This window comes from Octopus sinensis, linkage group LG2, assembly GCF_006345805.1.
Source record: "Octopus sinensis linkage group LG2, ASM634580v1, whole genome shotgun sequence".
NCBI classification, from domain to species: Eukaryota; Metazoa; Mollusca; class Cephalopoda; order Octopoda; family Octopodidae; genus Octopus; species Octopus sinensis.
Genome location: NC_042998.1, coordinates 127,884,378 through 127,904,261, shown reverse-complemented (window position 1 = coordinate 127,904,261; position 19,884 = coordinate 127,884,378).

Sequence of the window (19,884 nt, the reverse complement as noted above, 5' to 3'; positions counted from 1 at the left end):
AGTAACCTGGATAATAATGATAATATCGAAAAATACCTTAGGAATGAGAACCCAGGTTCGAAATTTCCCCAAGACACCTGATGAAGACTGGAGGGTATATCAGCCGAAACGTAGTGTTAACAACAAAGAAGATGAGGCCAAATATCCGTCAAAGGTAAATAATGTAGTTGCTTATTCTTGGTGTTTCTGTTATTACTATTACGTTTGCTTCCATTTTTTAAAAATGTTCTTTTCTTACCAAGTATCTTCCCTACAACTAGGACAAAGAAACTCACTATATAGATTGATAGACCATTAAAATAAAATAAACATTAAAATAAACATAACAGATTGTTCATTTACAAAATAAAGTATGTAGAAAAAACAATTTACTTAGATATTAATCGTCCTCACATTGGCAATGTTCTCAATTCGTGAAACGTACCATTTTAAAACTATCTTTGGTACTTCTGGAAGGGAGGGTAAGCCAGGGACCATTACCAAATAATTTTTCAGTTCTTCTTTTGATCATTTGTAGTGCTCCTATAATCACTGGTATTATTATTATTATTATTATTATTATTATTATTATTATTATTATTATTATTATTATTATTATTATTATCATTATCATTATCATTATTATCATTATTATTATTATTATTATTATTATATTATTATTATTATTATTATTATTATTATTATTATTATCATCATCTTCTTTCAATTTTGTTTACATTTAATGCATGCCGCATCTCACTATCAATAAACATTGATAGGCCATTAAAATACACATGCCACATTGTTCATTTACAAAGGCATATGATTGAAAAAAGGGGAAGAAAGACAGAGAGAAAAAGGAAAGAAGGAAAAAAGAAAAAATGATAAAAGTAAACAAAGAAAATAAGGGGAAAAAGGAAATAAATTCACAGCGACAATGCTCTTCTCAATACGTGTGACGTACCAGATAAGACAATCTTTTGCACTTCCTGCAAGGATAGTAAACCAGAAAAACAAAAAGGAACACTGCAACAGTACACCATATCGCTTATCCTATGGTTAATCTGGAAGTGCGTCCCCCAGGAGAGATGACGAAATGTCATCTTGAACGGGTACTGACCCATCTCGAGACCTCTAAGTTCATCACCTCAGCCATCACGAGAGAAAGACGCAAAAGGATCAAATGGATCTCAGAAGAGTATACATAAGGCATATAGCTTATTATATAATAATAATAATAATAATAACAATAATAATAATAATAATAATAATAATAATAATAATAATAATAATAATAATAAAAATAATAATTATGTTTGTCATTACATTACTTTGCCCGTCGGTAATGCTTTCAAGTGATTAGAGGAACAGTGAGAGAAGAAAGAGGGAGAAGGAAAAAGAGAGCGAGAGAAGCGTCCATGACGTGATATAGGGAGAACATAATATTCATTACGCGGCTGAAAAAGTTAGTTGAAGGTAGTGGTATAAAGAAAGAGAGTTAGAATTATAATTTTAGCAGAGCGGTGATGTTCTGATGGTGACGTTAAAGAAAGGCAGAGAGAGGGAGAGAGAGAGAGAGAGAAAAATGATGATGATGATAGTGGTGGTGGTGATGGTGTTGGTGGAGGTGGAGGTGGTTCGTGGATATTGACATAGCAGATATATGCAATTCAACTAAAGGTGGTATCATATGTACGAGATATTTCTTTTGTTTATGGGGGAAATGGAAAAATAAGAGTGAATATTATTTTATGAGTGATGTATATTAAGTTTATAAAATTGCGCATAAAGTATATAAAGAGCATTAAGTAATCGTATTCCAATTTCTTTCGCTTTTTAGTGAGTAGCAAATGTGCAACTATCTTTCCATACAGACACAACTCAGGTTACGCCATGAGAGCCATTGTCTGGTACTGCATCAGGGCATTTATTATTATTATTATTATTATTATTATTATTATTATTATTATTATATTATTATTATTATCATTATCATTCAATAGTCTTAATTTTATCCCATGCTTTCACTCAACTACCGAGCGCAGCTCTGTGTGCCTTGGTTATGTACTGTGGTTTGTTGTGATGCTCTTATTGAAAGTGTTTTACGTAGGATGCGTACGGTGCCTTTTCTGTATGTTTGTTTCTGTGATGTTTTTTGTTGTTGTGTATTTCAGAATTTCATTCACATTTTTCGTTTCTTGGTTCAATTTCCACCGATCAACCTTTTTAAGGTTGCAAATAATGACACTATCTTTCTCCTGTAGTTTTGCCTTTATTTTGTTGTAGATTGTTTTTTGCCCATCTGTCATGTCACCGTTAGTTCTATTGTCTTCTTTCAGACCATCTATATGTCTTTCATCGAGCAAGCTATCACTGTTCCTTTCCTGTGGTTTATTAGAGATCTCACTCTGTTTTCTGCTATGAGATTACTTTTATCAGTAAGGACTGTATTTTCATCGTTTCCTCTACAGCTGTTTTCCAATACCCGTCTTTTGATAGCTTCGAGCTCTACTCTGAACCAACGATTTTTTCTTATTGCTCTAGCTTGATCACATAATCTCTGTTCCGTGAATTGAAACAATCCTATTTCTCTCCATTGATCATACATATGCTGTCGGTATCCTCTAATATAAACACCATTTTCATTTACAGGTTTGATGAGGTAGTAACACTCCATGACCATAGCATTGATTTGTTTGTACATCTACGCTTTGTGTACTGGCGCCATGCTGGATAACGACAGGCTGGAGTCGGACGATTATCTCTGAACATGTTGGGTGCAACACTGTAACCACCAAGGGCTTTAGTTTCATTACCACCGTAATTCACAATAATATGTTTTTTCATTGTCACTCATATGTGGTAGCGATTATCAGTTTGCGCTGTTACTACTACTACTACTACTACTACTACTACTACTACTACTACTACTACTACTACTACTACTACTACTACTACTACTACTACTACTACTATTTACTTTAAATCTCCATGTTTGTTACAATCACTCGCCGAGACACATCCAACGCCCTAGGGCGAGCGAGGGATAAGAGATGTTACAATATGTCTGAAAGCCTGGAGTGGGCAAGTGGCAGGGGCAGTAGCGAAATATCTTCATGTAATACAATGCATACATTTAAAATTACTAGATTTTTTAAAGGATGTGGGTAGTAATTATCTACACAATGTTTTGGATTTCCCTGACACATGGTTCTCCTGGGATATTATCTAAATGTTTCTTATTTCTTTACTACCCACAGAGGGGACAAACAAGGACAAAAAATGGATTAAGTCGATTATATCGACCCCAGTGCGTAACTGGTACTTATTTAATGGACCCCAAAAGGATAAATGGCAAAGTCGACCTCGGTGGAATTTGAACTCAGAACGTACTGACATACGAAATACCGGTAAGCATTTCACCCGGCATGCTAACGTTTCTGCCAGCTCACCAGCTCTGACATCCCTTTCTTATTGTACATAGGGTACCCACAATAATAGGAACAGTTCTCGCTTTAAGATGCCACATCATTTGTATTTCAATTTCCAGGTCCTTATATTTACTTTATATGCTAAATTTCGTTACAGATATATTTTTATCAGTAGAAACACTTACATCTATTAGTCTCCAAGTATTTTCTTCTCTGTCTTTTAGCCTGGTTCGAACTATCGGCGTTGACTGGAAAATCCCAGAGAATGACGACATTTTTACCTTCAACGACTGGCTCAGGATGATGTTCATACCAGTAAGCAGGGGTGCTGATTTTGTAGTGTTTATAGATTTTCCATTGTAAATACTGTCCTACCCTATCGTGGTGATTTTCGCATACGTTTGGTGTTAGCACGGGACATTGAGAAATGAGAAGATCTATTATTTCATCAAATTTATCGCAGAATTTGCATTTAAGGTCAGAACCGTTTTGAAGAACGTTAGCCCTGGAGATTTTGGTAAGCAAGCTTTGATCTTGTGCCGCCAATATGAAACTTTCAGTATCAGCTTTCAGTTCTGAGCATCTCACTGATGGGTTGTTGTTTGGTGTACATCAACATTTCGGCTTCGAGGTATATACTGTTGATGCAGAGGCTCCTCAATTTGTTTCTGCCTCTTCTTTTTTGCAGTCTGCTTGATCTATTTTGCTTGTTTTGTGGCAGTGGCTTCAGGTTCTTCAAATATTTCAGGTTTAATGCCAAGTTCACTTGCGAATTTGCAAGCTTCCTTGACAATAGAATGTATTTTTTTGCTGTTTTCGTGTTTGCACACAAGCCGTAGCAGCCAGCTCTCTGTACTAGATAAGTACTTGTTCACTGCTATTGTGGACGTCTTATAGCACACTTCTGTTTGTATCATTCCCCTTCTCCCATTACTCCTAGGTAGGTACAGATGATCAACGTCTACTTTTGGCTGGTGCATGGCCTTAGTTGTTATCTTCCTGTCCATGCGTTGGAGTCCTGTAAGATTCCAGTTAATGATGTTAAAACTGTATTGAACTACTGGACGTGCTAGGGTGTTAATGGCTTCAATGATATTTTTGGAGTTGAGTTCAATTTTTAATATGAGTCGTATTCTTCTGTAATACTCCTTTCGTATTTTGTTCCTTCATAGTTGCATGTTGTGTACCATCTCGTTTGTTTATCCCTTGGTATTTATAGCTTACTTGCGCGTCAAGCTTCTTGATGATATTTAATTTAATGGAAGCTGTTTGCTTGAGCATTCCTCTTACAAAAGTTGCTTTAGCACACTTATCAAGGCCAAAATCCATCCCAATGTCATTGCTGAAGTCTTTAACAGTTGTTAGCAGCCCTACTAGCTCTTCGTAATTTCTAGCAAACAGTTGCAGATCGTCCGTATAAAACAGATGGTTTATTGTCTTATTGTAAACTTTGAACTCACCCCTGGTGTTACTCAGTTCCTTTCTGAGTGGGATCAGTGCCATGCAAAAGAGTAATGCGGAGAGAAATCACCTTGAAATATGCCTCGTTTGACGATGATGCTAGATTGGTTCATCCCATTACTATGGTGTAGAAGGAGACGTGTATTCCACTTGGTCATGCTACCTTGTAAGAATTTGGAGACTACGAGAGAGATTTTGTATATCACAAGGGCCTTGAGTAGCCAATTATGTGGGACACTATCAAACGCTTTCCTGTAGTCTATCCATGCCATACTCAGCCTCTACTTGTTCTGGCAATTTTCTACAGTACTTTCATTTTTTAGTAATTGATCTTTGCATCTATAAGAATTACATTTACAACCATTTTGAACTTGTGGAAGGATAGATTTTTGTTCCAGGTAAGTGTATATTTTTTCAGTTAGTATGGATGTGAGGATCTTGTACGTGGTGTTAAGATATGTTATTGGTCGGTAGTTCTTTGGATTTTTCGTGTCTTCAGTTTTCCGTAGAAGGTATGTTGTTCTTTCGGTCAACCGAGCGGGTATTTGCTCTGGACTCTGGATGATATCAGTTAGGGATGTTGCAAAATTTTGGTGTACTTCTGTCAAACAATTCAGCCAGAAGTTAGGGATCTGGTCCAATCCTGGGGTTCTCCATTTGTGAGACTTCCTAAGAACACATCTTAGCTCTTCTATTCCTTTTCCCTCCCATTTCTGCTCTTCACCTTCATCCAATCTCACTTTCTCACGCTCTATCCAGTCAGCTTTAGCATTATATTCCTTTTTGTTTATCGAGAAGTGATACATCCGCCGGCAAAAATTCTCCTCCTTCTTCTTCCTCTTCTTCTTCTTCTTCTTCTTCTTCTTCTTCTTCTTCTCCTCCTCCTCCTCCTCCTCCTCCTCCTCCTCCTCCTCCTTCTTCTTCTTCTTCTTCTTCTTCTTCTCTTCTTCTTCTTCTTCTTCTTCTTCTTTTCTTCTTCTTATTCTTTTTTCTTCTTCTTCTCCTCCTCCTCCTCCTTCTTCTTCTTCTTCTTCTTCTCCACTTTCTTCTTCTTCTTCTTCTTCTTCTTCCTCTCATCCTCTTCCTCCTCCTCCTCCTCCTCCTCCTCCTCCTCCTCCTTCTCTTCTTCTTCTTCTTCTTCTTCTTCTTCTTCTTCTTTAATGATTCAACATAGACACTTCTGGTGTACTAGGTGGTTGTCCTAGCCAAAAGGTAATAGTAAATATATTTTCAAAATGTTCGAAACCCCTGCCAGATTAGAAAAGATGAAAAGTAAGAAGATAAGTAAATATATAGAAATTTTCTCAAATATGGTTACACTTTGGAAAGTGAAAACAAAATTTAATAACTTTAAAAAAGTACTACTACCCATACACCAACAAAATCAACTTATTGCTTTCAAAAGTTTCCTTTAATACGATCAAGAAAAGAAAAAGAAATGGGCGATTTACGTCATTAAAGTAAGTGCATAATTGCCCGACAACTTGATATACAATGGCTTAAAACTCGACTCTTTGATGCTGGGTTTGCAGGTCAGATTCTTTGTTGGGTTCATGATTATGCACTCTCCTCCATTTCTAGAGTTGCTATGGATACATCATTGAATGCATTAGTCTTTGTGATATATTGTTGTTATTGGTGTTGTAGTATATCGTGTTTTCTTCGCTTTCAACCTTTTCCAAGAAGTCCCTTAAGTGGTTCTTCTACGTCTGTAGCAGTTGAGTGAGCTTTCTTAACTAAACTAGTAATCTCATAGTGTCTCTTTCTGCATCCATGATAAAGCAGAGACTTCTGATATTTATCCATAGTGAAGGTGGGGTGTAGAAGCACAACCCATAAAAGCAATCCATTCAACAGACTTTCACATAGCTAACTCAATTTCATTGATAAGGTTGGCACCACACGAAGCTTTATCTGCCCAAGACTCAACGTATTGAAAAATCAGCCCAGGACCTTCAGATTGCAAAGCAAAATTCTTAAACACTCGGCAATATTGAGTCTCTCTCTCTCTCTCTGTCTCTCTCACTCTCCCTCTCTAACTAAGTTTGTATATATACATATATATATCTTCACATGTTTAGCTCTCTCATCCTCTATACACACACACGCGCACACACACACGCACACGCACACATACACGCACACGCACACACACACACAGACACAGACACAGACCCCCCCCCACACACACAAAACGATCGCTTCGCCTTGGAAAATGATAGCAGTCACATTCTTCATTATCCAGATAACGGGATAATCAATGGAAGAATCAATTTTGCATTACGGGATTTCGCGATACAAGTCTTCAAAAACGTTTTAATCCCGTAACTCGGAAAATTTCCGCATATCGTATTTCCAGTACATCATGTATCATATTTAGAAATTAATTGTTGTTCTTGTAATGAGAGCTATGGACATTAAAATAATGATTAATTATAATGAAATAAAACAATAAAATGAAACAATCAAAATGGAAGCCATCACAAAGAAAGAGAAATTATTGAATAAAACGAAACAAACAAATAATAGAAATGGCAAGACAGATCAACAACTCTCACTATAACAAAGGCTTTAACTTCTTGAATGGCGGCTACAACACAAAACACGTCATTCAGAAGAGTTCTTTTTTCAATTAATTACTTCTCATACATTTTATTTCCTTGTGGTTTTGGAGGAATTAGAATATTTCCTTTGAACAAATTTCTACTTTAATTGAACCGTTTGTCTGTTCGCATGCAAACTGGGTTGTATGAGTATCAACAATGTCTGGTAGTTGTATATATTTTTTGTTGACTTTATGTATATAAGTTTATCTGTGTATCTCTTAGTTTCTGTTTGCGTATGATTTTATGAGGAAAAACAAAACCACAAAAAAATCAAACGATGATTAATTTTTTCGTTTCTGTTTTTAATATTTCAACTCAAATTTGTATTTGAATGCGTTGTTATTGTCAACATCGGTTGCGTGGACGATAAAAAACTGTTTCTATTTGAAATTAATCACATGTAATGTATTATTTACTATAAAAGCAAAATAAGAAAAAACGAAGGCATGAAAATGAAACGAAAGAAGCCGAGGCAGAAGAGTAAAAATACATTAATAACCATGGTGTTGATATTACAATTGATCATTTCTGACAATAAAGGTAATAGGAGAGTTGAACTCACATAAAAATGATTGTTCTTTTTTAATTTATGATCAAAAGAAGCCATTTTGGTTAATTTGGATAAAAAAATTCGGAGGAACGGCAGCTGAAAAGCATTTTTCCTTTGGTATTTTGTCGCATACCTTCATATTTTTGAGTTCAAATGACATACTTCTGGGGTTCATAATTTAATGAATCAGTCAAATAACGTTCTAAATTTCTAGCACTGAAATTTCCTCTGAATTTCTAGCATAAGCTGCTATCTCTCACAACAACAGCAAACGAAACATCATTTCCCCCACTGTCAACACCACCATCTTCATCACCACACCATCACTATGGTAATAGACTTCTCCAAGCTTCACAGTCTTGGTTAGAACACTTTGTTCTAAACAACGAAACCTTCAGGTAAACACACAAGGAATGAATTTTACTATTCAGCGTACTTGCCTTGCCAGAGGCAGAGATTGAAAAATTCCTACAGTGGACTAAATAGTAAAGTGTCTAATCAGAAATGCTAGGACGAAAGAAAATCCTACTGCTGCGTTGACCGAAAAGTGCATGTGTGGAGCTTAATATTCACTCTCAAAACGATAGTGCCCCTTACGCCTCAATGAAGACGAGACCTTGTATGTGTCCAGACAAATTTGCTCCTTCGATGATTAGTCATTACAATTGCTATGTATTAGGACCAAAATGTGTCGTCTCACTCAAGCATTAATTATAACATATTGATCTTGCCGGCACGCAGGGTTTTTGTGAACACTAGATCAACCACCCACCACAACTGATTGAGATAAAGTATAGGGACAGATGCTATTTAGTCGTGGAAATCCCTATAATATCCCCTATGTCATGCATTTGAAGATTTTGGATTCGATAAGTTTTATGGTACTAGGAGGATGTTGAGTTGATGGACTGGGTGAAACAAAGTGCAAATCACAATTGCATAGAGAGGCAGCATGAGGTAGACTTTTACTCATATCAACATTTGTTACAGATTTTTAATATTCAACGTGTTAAATGAACAAATTTGTTGCTCATGGCATTACTGGAAATCGAACAGCTGCATTATATATATATAATAAGTGTAGGTCGTATAATTATAAAAGTATAAGGTATATACTTATAAAAAAGAAGTTTGAAAATGAACTTTTTATTACACTTAACTTGTTAAAATATTTTTGATAAGGTTCGTTTTTTCAAGAAGAACCGAAACATGTAAGATTTCTAAGAAAATTAAAATTTATCTTATATAGTGGCCTTTTCAAACTTCTTTTATATATATATAATATATATATATATATTATATATATATATATATTATATATATATATATATATATATATATATATATATATATAATATATATATATATATATATATTTATGTATATGCAACTTATAAGAAAGGGCTAATTAAAAATTATTTCAAAGCCAATATGCTGATTTTCCACATTATAATCCACTCGCTTCAGAAAAATTGAACTGAAGTCGGGCAAGCTAACCGTTAGAAAATCTAAATTTCGTTATCCCTATATTGAATCAATTTCGAAATTAATCTCATAAAAGATTTATTCGTCTTCAGTAGAGCTTACGAGAGAATATAAATAAGATACTTACACGCGCCCATGGAAAAAGCCGAAGCAAAAAACATGAGTACACTTAAGTACCCCATTTATATCTAAAATAAAAATTCTTTGGTCAGCCTCAGAACAACGTGTTGACTGCTCGCCAGTACAGATTATAGTGGTTACCAGTCTCTATAGCGAGTAGTAATAAGTCTACTACTAATATAGGATGAATTTTATTTCTCTACAGAAAATAAGTCCATCAAGAAATGTGGCAGCATATTAAAATACCTTTGCGGTTAAAATTATAAACAACTTATAAGAAAGGGCCAAAGAAAAATTATTTCAAAGCCAATATGCTGATTTTCCACATGTAATCCACTCGCTACAAAAAAATTGAACTGAAGTCGGGCAAGCTAACCGTTAGAAAATCTAAATTTCGTTATCTCTATATTGAATCAATTTCGGAATTAATCTCATAAAATATTTATTCGTCTTCAGTAGAGCTTACGAGAGAATATAAATAAGATATATATATATATATATATATATATATATGGGAGAAATCACAAAAAAACAAAAGACAAAGACAGGTGGTGTAAACAACAAACAGATGTATATATATATATATATATATCTGTAATATAATATGTGACAATGATTCAGTTGCCATAATAAGACTCCCAGTTTCGGATGTCGAGGCGGAAACCTGCTTCGGCATCTCGTCAGTTATCGAGGTAATCAAAAAATGCTATGAAAATGAGCGTGAAACAAAGGGAAATTACTATGTAATTGACTGTTATTAAGACAAAAGAGCTATTAGAATGTCCTTTAAATAAGGGGAAAACCCGAAGGGGAGAAAGTATACAAGGAAGTAAAAATGCTCATAGAAATCGCATCTATATACGTACATGCACAAAAAAAAATGCACGGTGAAATGTACTTTCGAATAGATATACTGGGTACTGAAATACATCCAGTAAAATAATCGGGTTGTGTGCACAGGGAAAACCACCCCTACGAGTATTTAGTGCTTAGAGTCTGGTCAAAAGCGCAGGTTGCATTGATCACACGTTGTTTGATATACTCTAGGATGTCCGACGGGTCGCGAATCCCTTTTGGTGTATTATAAACAAATGAATAAATAACAGACAACATTTATCCATCGTCTGTTATTTATTCTTTTGCTTATATTATATATACTTACGTGTTCGTTTCGCTTGAGACTGTTATAATAGCAGTGTGCATGTGTATGGGAGAGAGAGAGAGAGAGAGAGAGAGAGAGAGAGAGAGAAAGAGAGAGAGAGAGAGAGAGAGAAAGAGCGAGAGAAGCAGGGGAAGAGAGAGTGTATGTTCTTAAGGGGAGAGAATAAGTACTAGACTTGCAAAGAATTTGTTCGACAAAAAGTGCTGCTCCGGCATGGCCGCAGTCAAATGACTGAAACATAAAAAATAAAAGAACGCGCACACACACGCATAAGTATATCTATGTACACGCGCGCACAAACACACACACATACACACGCTCACGTACGCATGTAATAAATTATCCGCCTGTCTTTTCGATTTTATGTTAGACTCTTTTCTTCACTATTCAGCAATACGTTTTGATAGTAATCATATGATAATGGCCTGATGGCAATAATAAAATTATTATTATTATTATTATTGAGTGAGAGAGCAATGCATGCCGTCAAAGTGACACTGGGGTAAAATATACGAAGCCCAGTATACCCATCATGACTACCCGTCTGATAAGGGTACACCAGGCACATGCATCATAACCATATGTGCGCAACATGGTGATCTCATATCAAGATAAACAGCGCATGACCTTGCAGGTGGGGCCCAGTTAGAATTTTATTCTGGTCGAGTAGCCCATCCCGCTCAAAAAGGTCCCTGAATAAGGATTGTTTAAGGATGTTGAACGAAATACCCATGTTTTCAGAGGTAAATTATCCAAACTTCCAAGAATTCCTTTCAACACACGTCTATGATACTTCACCACTACTTTTGCTCGTGATCAGAGATACACATATTGTCATGCTCAACTGGTTAAGGTCAAACAATTGACAAGCAAATCTGTGATATTGAGTAGAATATTTACTGTAGCCCATTTATTATTATTATTATTATTATTATTATTATTATTATTATTATTATTTTATTATTATTAATTAAAAAAAAAATTTTTAAGCGACGAGCTTGCTGAATCGTTAACGCGCCGGAGGAAATGCTTAGCAGTATTTCGCCCGTCGTTATGTTTTGAGTTCTAATTCAGCCGAGGTCGACTTTGCCTTTCATTTTCGGGCATCGATTAATTAAGTACCTGTTGCGTACTGGAGTTGATGTAATCGACTTGATCCCTTCCCCAAAATTTGTGCTTCCAGTAGAAAATATTATTATTATTATTAAACAGGCCTTGTACCTTTAGTAGAAAAGATTATTATTATTGCTAAGGCGGCCAGCGGGCGAAGAGCTTAGTGATATTTCGTCTGCCGCAACGTTCTGAGTTAAAATTCCACCGAGGTCGGCTTTGCTTTTCATCCTTTCGGGGGTCGATAAATTGTTCTCCGAGAAATCCAAAAGATTACCCTTAGAAGAACCCTATTATTATCTTCTCATCATCATCATCATCATCATCATCATCATCATCATTATTATTATTATTATTATTATTATTATTACTTTTTTTTTTCTTCTTTCAAATTTTCTTCCATTTCTTGCCGAGTGTCTTCCCGACTCCTAGGACAAAGAAACTCATAGTGTATATTGGTAGGCCATTAAACCAAACTCAGTAGTTCGTTCATTTTTTTTTTTTTTTTTTGTTAAAGTTAAATTAAAATACATGAGCAGCAACAGTTCTCACATCGACAATGCTCTTCTCAATACGTGTGATGTACCAGTTAAGACAATCTTTTGCACTTCTTGCACGCATGGTAAGCCAGGGATCATTCTCATATAATTTTCGGTTCCCTTCTTGATCATTCCTAGTGCTCCTACGATCACTGGTATTGTAACCGCCTTGAGATGCCACATTTTCTCAATTTCAATGAGTAGGTTTTTATATTTTCTGAGCTTGTCAAACTCTTTCGCTGAGATATTATGATCACAGGGGATGCTCATGTCGATCAATAAGCAAACTTTATTGTTTTGGTCTTTCACAACAATATCTGGTTTATTGGCCTTGATGGTTCGGTCTGTATGTACTGGAAAGTCCCACAGAATGGTTACATTTTCTCCTTCAGTTACAGCCTCAGGGTGGTGATTATACCACTTGTCGGCAGTTTTGATATTGTAATGCCGACTTATTAGCCAGTGGAGATATTGGCCAACTCTGTCATGTCTTAATTTATACTCCACTGGTGCTAAGACTTTACATCCAGAGATTAGGTGGTCCACTGTTTCAATCATGTCGTTGCAGAATCGGCATTTTGGGTCTGCTCCATTTTTCATCACATTGGCCTGGTAGTTCCGGGTTAATAGGCTTTGGTCTTGAGCAGCCAGGATGAGACCTTCGCTCTCTGCTTTTAGCCCTGAGCTCCGCAGCCACTGATGGGTTTGCTTCTGGTCAACATCAGCTTGTTTGCTGCGGGTCACATATTTGCCGTGCAGAGGTTTCTCCTCCCACCTATCAGCCAATTGCTCGTGCGCTTTTTTCATTGCCATCATTTTCACCTTCTTTGCAACAATAGTTGCCGTACTTCCCTCGGGTTGTTCAGTTTGGGTATCCTGCACGAGATCAATAGCAAATTTTTGCTTTCCTTGATGATAGAATGAAGCTTCTTCGTCTCTCGTGATTTTCCACGAGCTTTAGCATCCAGTCATTCGATATTTCGAGATATTTGGCCAGTCCAATTGTGGTTGTTTTGTAAGCTAGTTCAAATTGGATCAGGCCTCGACCTCCTTGGGCTCTGGGAAGGTAAAGGCGATCTACGTCTGCCTTTGGGTGGTGCATCCTATTACAACTCAGCAGCTTGCGTATTTTTCTATCTATATTCTTTACTTCACTCATATTCCAGTTCAACACATTGTAGCTATAAGTAACAACTGGAACTGCTAAGGAATTATTATTATTATTATTATTATTATTATTATTATTATTATTATTATTATTATTATTATTTATTATTATTATTATTATCTTTGCACAGCTTTTAAAGCTGGAGATGTACTACAGTGTCAGCTGTTCATTATCAGTGAACTAAGGTAACACCCCTTATTTTTCGAGCACCATCCGGAGTATTCGAGCGGTTGCAAGCAGTGTTGTTTTCTCCAAGTGATCTACCCTTGTTCAAGCCCCTATTTGTTCTATGTACTTCTCAAGATTTTTTACTCACAGTTCCCAACGCTCCGACAATTATTGGTATGACTACCACCTTTTCAAACTACCACAAATGCTTAACCTCCCAAGCTAACCTGTCATATCTTATCGCATACCTTGTTGAGAGCTGGGCATACTATATCTATCATCTAGCATCGTTTGCTTTCTCAATTAATACTATGGCTGGCTTCCTATACTCTATCTCATGGTCGCAATGAATCATAAAATCACAAAGGATCTTTGCATTATCATTTTCGAAGATGCCTCCGTGTTTATGTTCTTATCACTTTTTTGCTTTATCAAGTTCATACATATTTCAAAGTGTCCCATGGACAATCCTTGCTATAATGTCATGATGTCTCTTATATTCTTTCTGAGCTAGTGACGTACATTGACTGGTAATATACTATACGGTTTCACCATTTTGTCCACAGATTCTGCACATATCACTCTCTGATGTGTTGCCTATTCTGTATTTGATGTAATTGATTCTTAGTGCTTATCTTGAGTAGCACAGACCAGAGCCTCCATTTCCGGTTTTAAATTTCTTTTAGTCATCTTTTGCCATCCTTTTTCACTATTATTATTATTATTATTATTATTATTATTATTATTATTATTATTATTATTATCATTATTATTATTATTTTGTTTTTTCGTCACAAGTTTTCTTGGAACTCCTAGAATCTTTCATGCGTAGCGGTCTTGCTATCTGCAGCCTACGGTACCATGTTATATGTTCTTTTCAGCTATCTTCTTCTTCTTCTTCTTCTTCTTCTTCTTCTTCTTCTTCTTCTTCTTCTTATTATTATTATTATTATTATTATTATTATTTTATTATTATTATTATTATTTATTATTATTATTATTATTATTATTTATTATTATTATTATTAATTTTCGGGGTGTTATGCAAAAGTTTTCAATACACCACCACAGATGTACTTCAGTGAACTTTTTATATTTTGTTGCATATTCTATTTCGGTCGAAGAATTGGGAAATTGTTTTTTTTTTCTGAGATCCAATTTGCTGTATTGTGGAGTTTCGTTGTTTCCCGATTTATTTTAGTTTTGTACTTGTTTGATATGGTAGGTTTACATAGCACTGGAAAGTGACTGTTGTATAAGTTACTATTGTATTAATGGGGACATATGCAGAATACATGTTGTGACTATTAAAACGTTTTTTGGATTGTGTGTAAACTATACAAGCAAAAGCATGATATTTATGTCATCCATATTCCTATTATTTTCTTCAATCTCAGTGTACCAATTATGAATAGAGCCATTTTTCGATATTCTGTAATTAACTTATTTCTATTTCGAATTCCATATATTTTGATTTCAACAGTTTCCTGGATAGTAAGTTGGAGAGAAGTACTCGAGTTATTTATTAGAAGCATAGCTTTTAAGCTGTCTTTTGCTATAAAATATAGTTATCTTTGCTTACTTGTCCATTTAGACATTCATATCTTGATTATTGCAGTAATATTGCCATACAACATTTGATGCTTACATATATCAAGTGTTTACGTATTGGCAACTTTGCAGCTATTTATTTAGTTATAACTGTATATGTTTTACTTTAGTGTGAAATGGACTGCCTTAAAAATATACCGGCTCTTTGTTTGTTTATGCTCATAGCCAGAAATTGAAATCCTCTTCTATAATTCTGTCACTTTTATAATTTTGGTAATTGAGTTCGTATACATCTTCAGTCTCTGTAACATATTGTTTGTCAAATATTGCGTCAACATTTAAAAAAAGATTAACTTTGAATTTAATCTTTCTAAGTTTTTTTTCTTCTTTCACTGTGTTCAATCTATCATTATACTTCATTCTATAGACTACATGGTCTAGTTTGTATCATAATGTTTCCTCACATATATAAATAAATATTTTTCTTAAGTTTGTTACGCAACCAATCAGTTTAAATCTGCTTCTCAATAATTACTTTATTATAACGTTGCCCGTGTAACATTGAGATGGTGTAAATAGAATGCTACGACACCCTTTCGAGTTTTCATATTTATGCTCTTAACTTCAATAGATTGGATTAAGGTTGTATTAAAATAATTTTACAGTTTTAATTTAGATTTATATTTTAGTCTCATTTCTCCTTATTTCTCAATTTCTTTAAATATTTGATGTAGGTGAATAGGTGCTCATTGTTTTTGTAGTAACTCCTAAAATACTGAGAACGATACATCGAAATTACTTTCGTGTTGGAAATGTATTAGACTTGAAACAGATTCCGGAGGCATTAAATTCTGGTTCAGAAGGGTAGATCATGAGGGTATAGGATCGAGAAGTGTTGAGTCAGGTGGACTGGTTTTGCTGAAAGTGGTGGGTAGATGCAGTTTGTTTCTTTAGAGAACCAACAACGATGTTGTAAGAAACAGAGTAAAGTATGAATAAACAATGCCTTCATAGGCTAACGGCAACTCTTTTATTTTCTCTTTTGTAGCCAAAATTGTTTATGAGGGAATCACCAGTGCAGTTCTACATATGTGTGTCATACTTCTACGTGAGATACAAATGTAATTGGTTTAGCGACTTCAAAGATACTTAAAACACTAGTCTTGGAAAATAATTGTGACGATGGCGGTGATTCCCTGACCACATCACAGTTCACTGGCCGGAGCCAATAGTGTGTAAAAAGTAAAAAAGACGGATTAAAAGTTAATAAGTTACAAACAATTGAGAATAGCAAATAATTCTTTACTTTCTCCACCAGAGAGAGAGAGAGAGAGAGAGAGAGAGAGAGAGAGAGAGAGAGAGAGAGAGAGAGAGAGAGAGAGAGAGAGAGAGAGAGAGAGCTAACAGGATTTGTGTGGATTGATATCACCAAGAATGATGACGTCTACAGTTTCTGCAGAACTAAGGTAAGACATGTATTCTTAACGCTAATGAAACAACTTTCGTGAAATGGTAGAGCGGCAGACGAGGTCAGAGAATTGAGAAGAAAGCACTCTAAGCCAAGTAACAGGCACCTTTTGTCACTAATGTCGAGGCGGTCGAGGGAGTTTAATGGTACTGAAAGGATATGTTAAGTCAATACTCACTCCACTTTCAGAAAGAACTAGAAATATGAAATGGAGCCTGATTAAATGGAATGGTTTGGGAGATAAAAGAAATGTTAAAAGATTTTAAAGATAAAAAAATAATTTTACCCATGAGAAGGATAACATGATTGGATTGTGTGATTGTAGGAAGTGCAGGATGGATCACGGTCGAACACAATACTGGTGTAGAAACGCGAGAATCGTATAACGGAGAGATTAGTTTTGAGTTACCGTTAACCAACATCACTATCTGTATGAGCAACCGAACCGAACTTTAATGTCGTCCATAGTTTCAACTTTCTGTGATACTAGTCCAAAACTAGGGAAGGGAGGTACGGCTTGATTCCTATTCGAGCGAGCAGAATCCTTAAGCAAATATCTTTATCTGTTCGTTTATTTACATCTCCATAACTTACTGGCGTCACAAGAAGAAACCGATAGAATAAGTACCAAGCTTATCAAAATTTAAAAAAAAGCACTAGGCAGTGTCTCGTATTTTTGTTTGCCCACTCATTTGTATCAACCAATTTATCTTTGTGTATATATATATATATTATATATATATATATATATATATATATTATATATATATATATATATATATATATATATATATATATATGTATGTATGTATGTTGTATATATATATATATAATACACACACACAAATATACTTGTATGTATATGTGCATATTCATATCTTTTATATCAAAGTCAATGTCTTTATGTGTGTTCGTGTGTTACATATACATTCGAAAACTGCTGCACTGATCCTAATGAAATTTGGAACACAAAATCCAAGCCTAGGGAGAAGGGTCATGCTGTGTGTTTCATACAATTTCATGGACCAAAATTACTGAATGGATCCTTATGATATTTGGAACTTAGATTCAATGCATAAGGGCGAGTATAATGCAATATGCCTGGTTTGAATTTCAGATGGCTTAAAATGGGCAGAACCCGCATAAAAATTCATCAATTTTCGATGTTGATGAAATTTCAACCATGGGTAATTGACACATATCAAGAAGTATTGTATAAGTTTCCACTTCTCATGAGGATTCTAACACGCCCTAATAGGGACATTAACTCCCAAATTTTAGTAATTTCTTTTATGATTCAAAACTAGGTCAAAAGTACTGAATGGATTTTTACGAAATTTGGAAATTATATTCTATGCATAAGGGCCATAATCCCCATGACAATTCATATATTTTGGCTGTTGACGAAATTTTAACCATAGATATTAGACACAAATGAAGTAATATTTATAAAATTTCATCTTCTTACAAGTTAGAAAGACCCCTTCATGGGGACTTAACACCCACAAATTTGTCCTTTTATCTAAGCAAAGACGAATACAGTTATACTCTTGGAAGCTGAAGGGTCACCCGAGCATAAAAGATGAACATTATTTGTAATTTAATGGTACAACAGTGTAAGAGTTTGCTTTGAGATATACTTAGATTGTGATTTCTACAATGTAATGCATAAATTGTCAAGTAAATGAGAAGCATCTTTGCCTCCACTGATTCAGTTCCAAAGTGTTAATTAAAGTCATTTGGTTGCAGACCCCCTTTCAGTCTTTTTATTATCACTGGGTCGCACATAGTCCCCAGATGGTAACATTGATTTCAAGGCCTTCCCAGATGAGTGACTGGCTATGCAAAGACATTTATAGATTGTAAATTTATTCTGTCCAGTTACGTATCAGTATAGTGGTCATTTGCAAACTCCAGAGGTGACACTTTCATTTCTCCTTAGCCATCATGTCATACAGTTGTTAATGTTGATTTCAGTTGGGTCACGCACTTCCAATGCTATAGATCCGTAATGCATCTTACAGCTTTGCCTGTCACCTGTATGGTGAGGAATCCTACATTGGGAGTGGTAACGAAGAGGGTACGGTAGCTGACTGCTTATTGTGATCATTTGTCTTTTGGTTTCCTGTAGCTTTGCTCTCTTTTACAAACCCAGTGAACATACATATATTTCCTATTTTAAAGAAATTCAAAGAATAGATATAAGACCCATGGTAAAAAGATTCTCATAAATTCAACTTCTCTGGCGGACATTAAGAAACCCACCCCCAATAGGGGCCTTAACCCCCACATTTTAGAGCTCCATGACCTCCATTTTTCAAGAGCAAAGTCCTTTTAACAGGTTCTATAAGACTGGAATTTTGGAATCTGTGCATAAAAATCAGTAGTATAGCATACATGTACCATGATTACAATTTTTTTAGGGTGTGTAAAGAGGGAAATAACCCTCATCTGCAATTTTGATGAAATTCGAATCATAGATATTCCAGTTCATTAGAGAAAATATAACAGAAAAGTCTAGTTCTTCAATTGCATGTAACACGGGCAACACCGGGTATATCTGCTAGTTTCTAAATAAAGGAGACGAAGAGAGTGAGAGCAAACGAAGGGACGAGCAGTGCTGTCTAAGTTGTTAATAGGTGAATATGAAAAGCAACCTTTTCAATATGTGATATTAGAATGGTGAATATCTTGATGTAGTGCACTATTAATAGTTACAAAATGTAAATATATAACTTAAATTTTTGTGACAGACATAGTGTTGATTATATTGTTGACTTATTTTCACCTTATCAAGAGCTGAAAACCAAACATAAACAATAGAATGTTAAGCATAGAAGCATTTCCCTCAAGTTTATAGTTAATTCAATCTCTTATAATTTTAATTCAATCTCTTGTAATACTATTCAATCTCTTATAATATTATATTTATGATTGACTTTAGTTTTCATCCTTTTTCGATTGGTTGTATACTCGACAGTCGAAAAATCGACTAAGATGTAATCGATTGTTCCCGCCTTACCAAAATTAACGCTGATGGGTACCTGTGGACACTGAAATATAAAGTTACGAATTCTAATTATCTG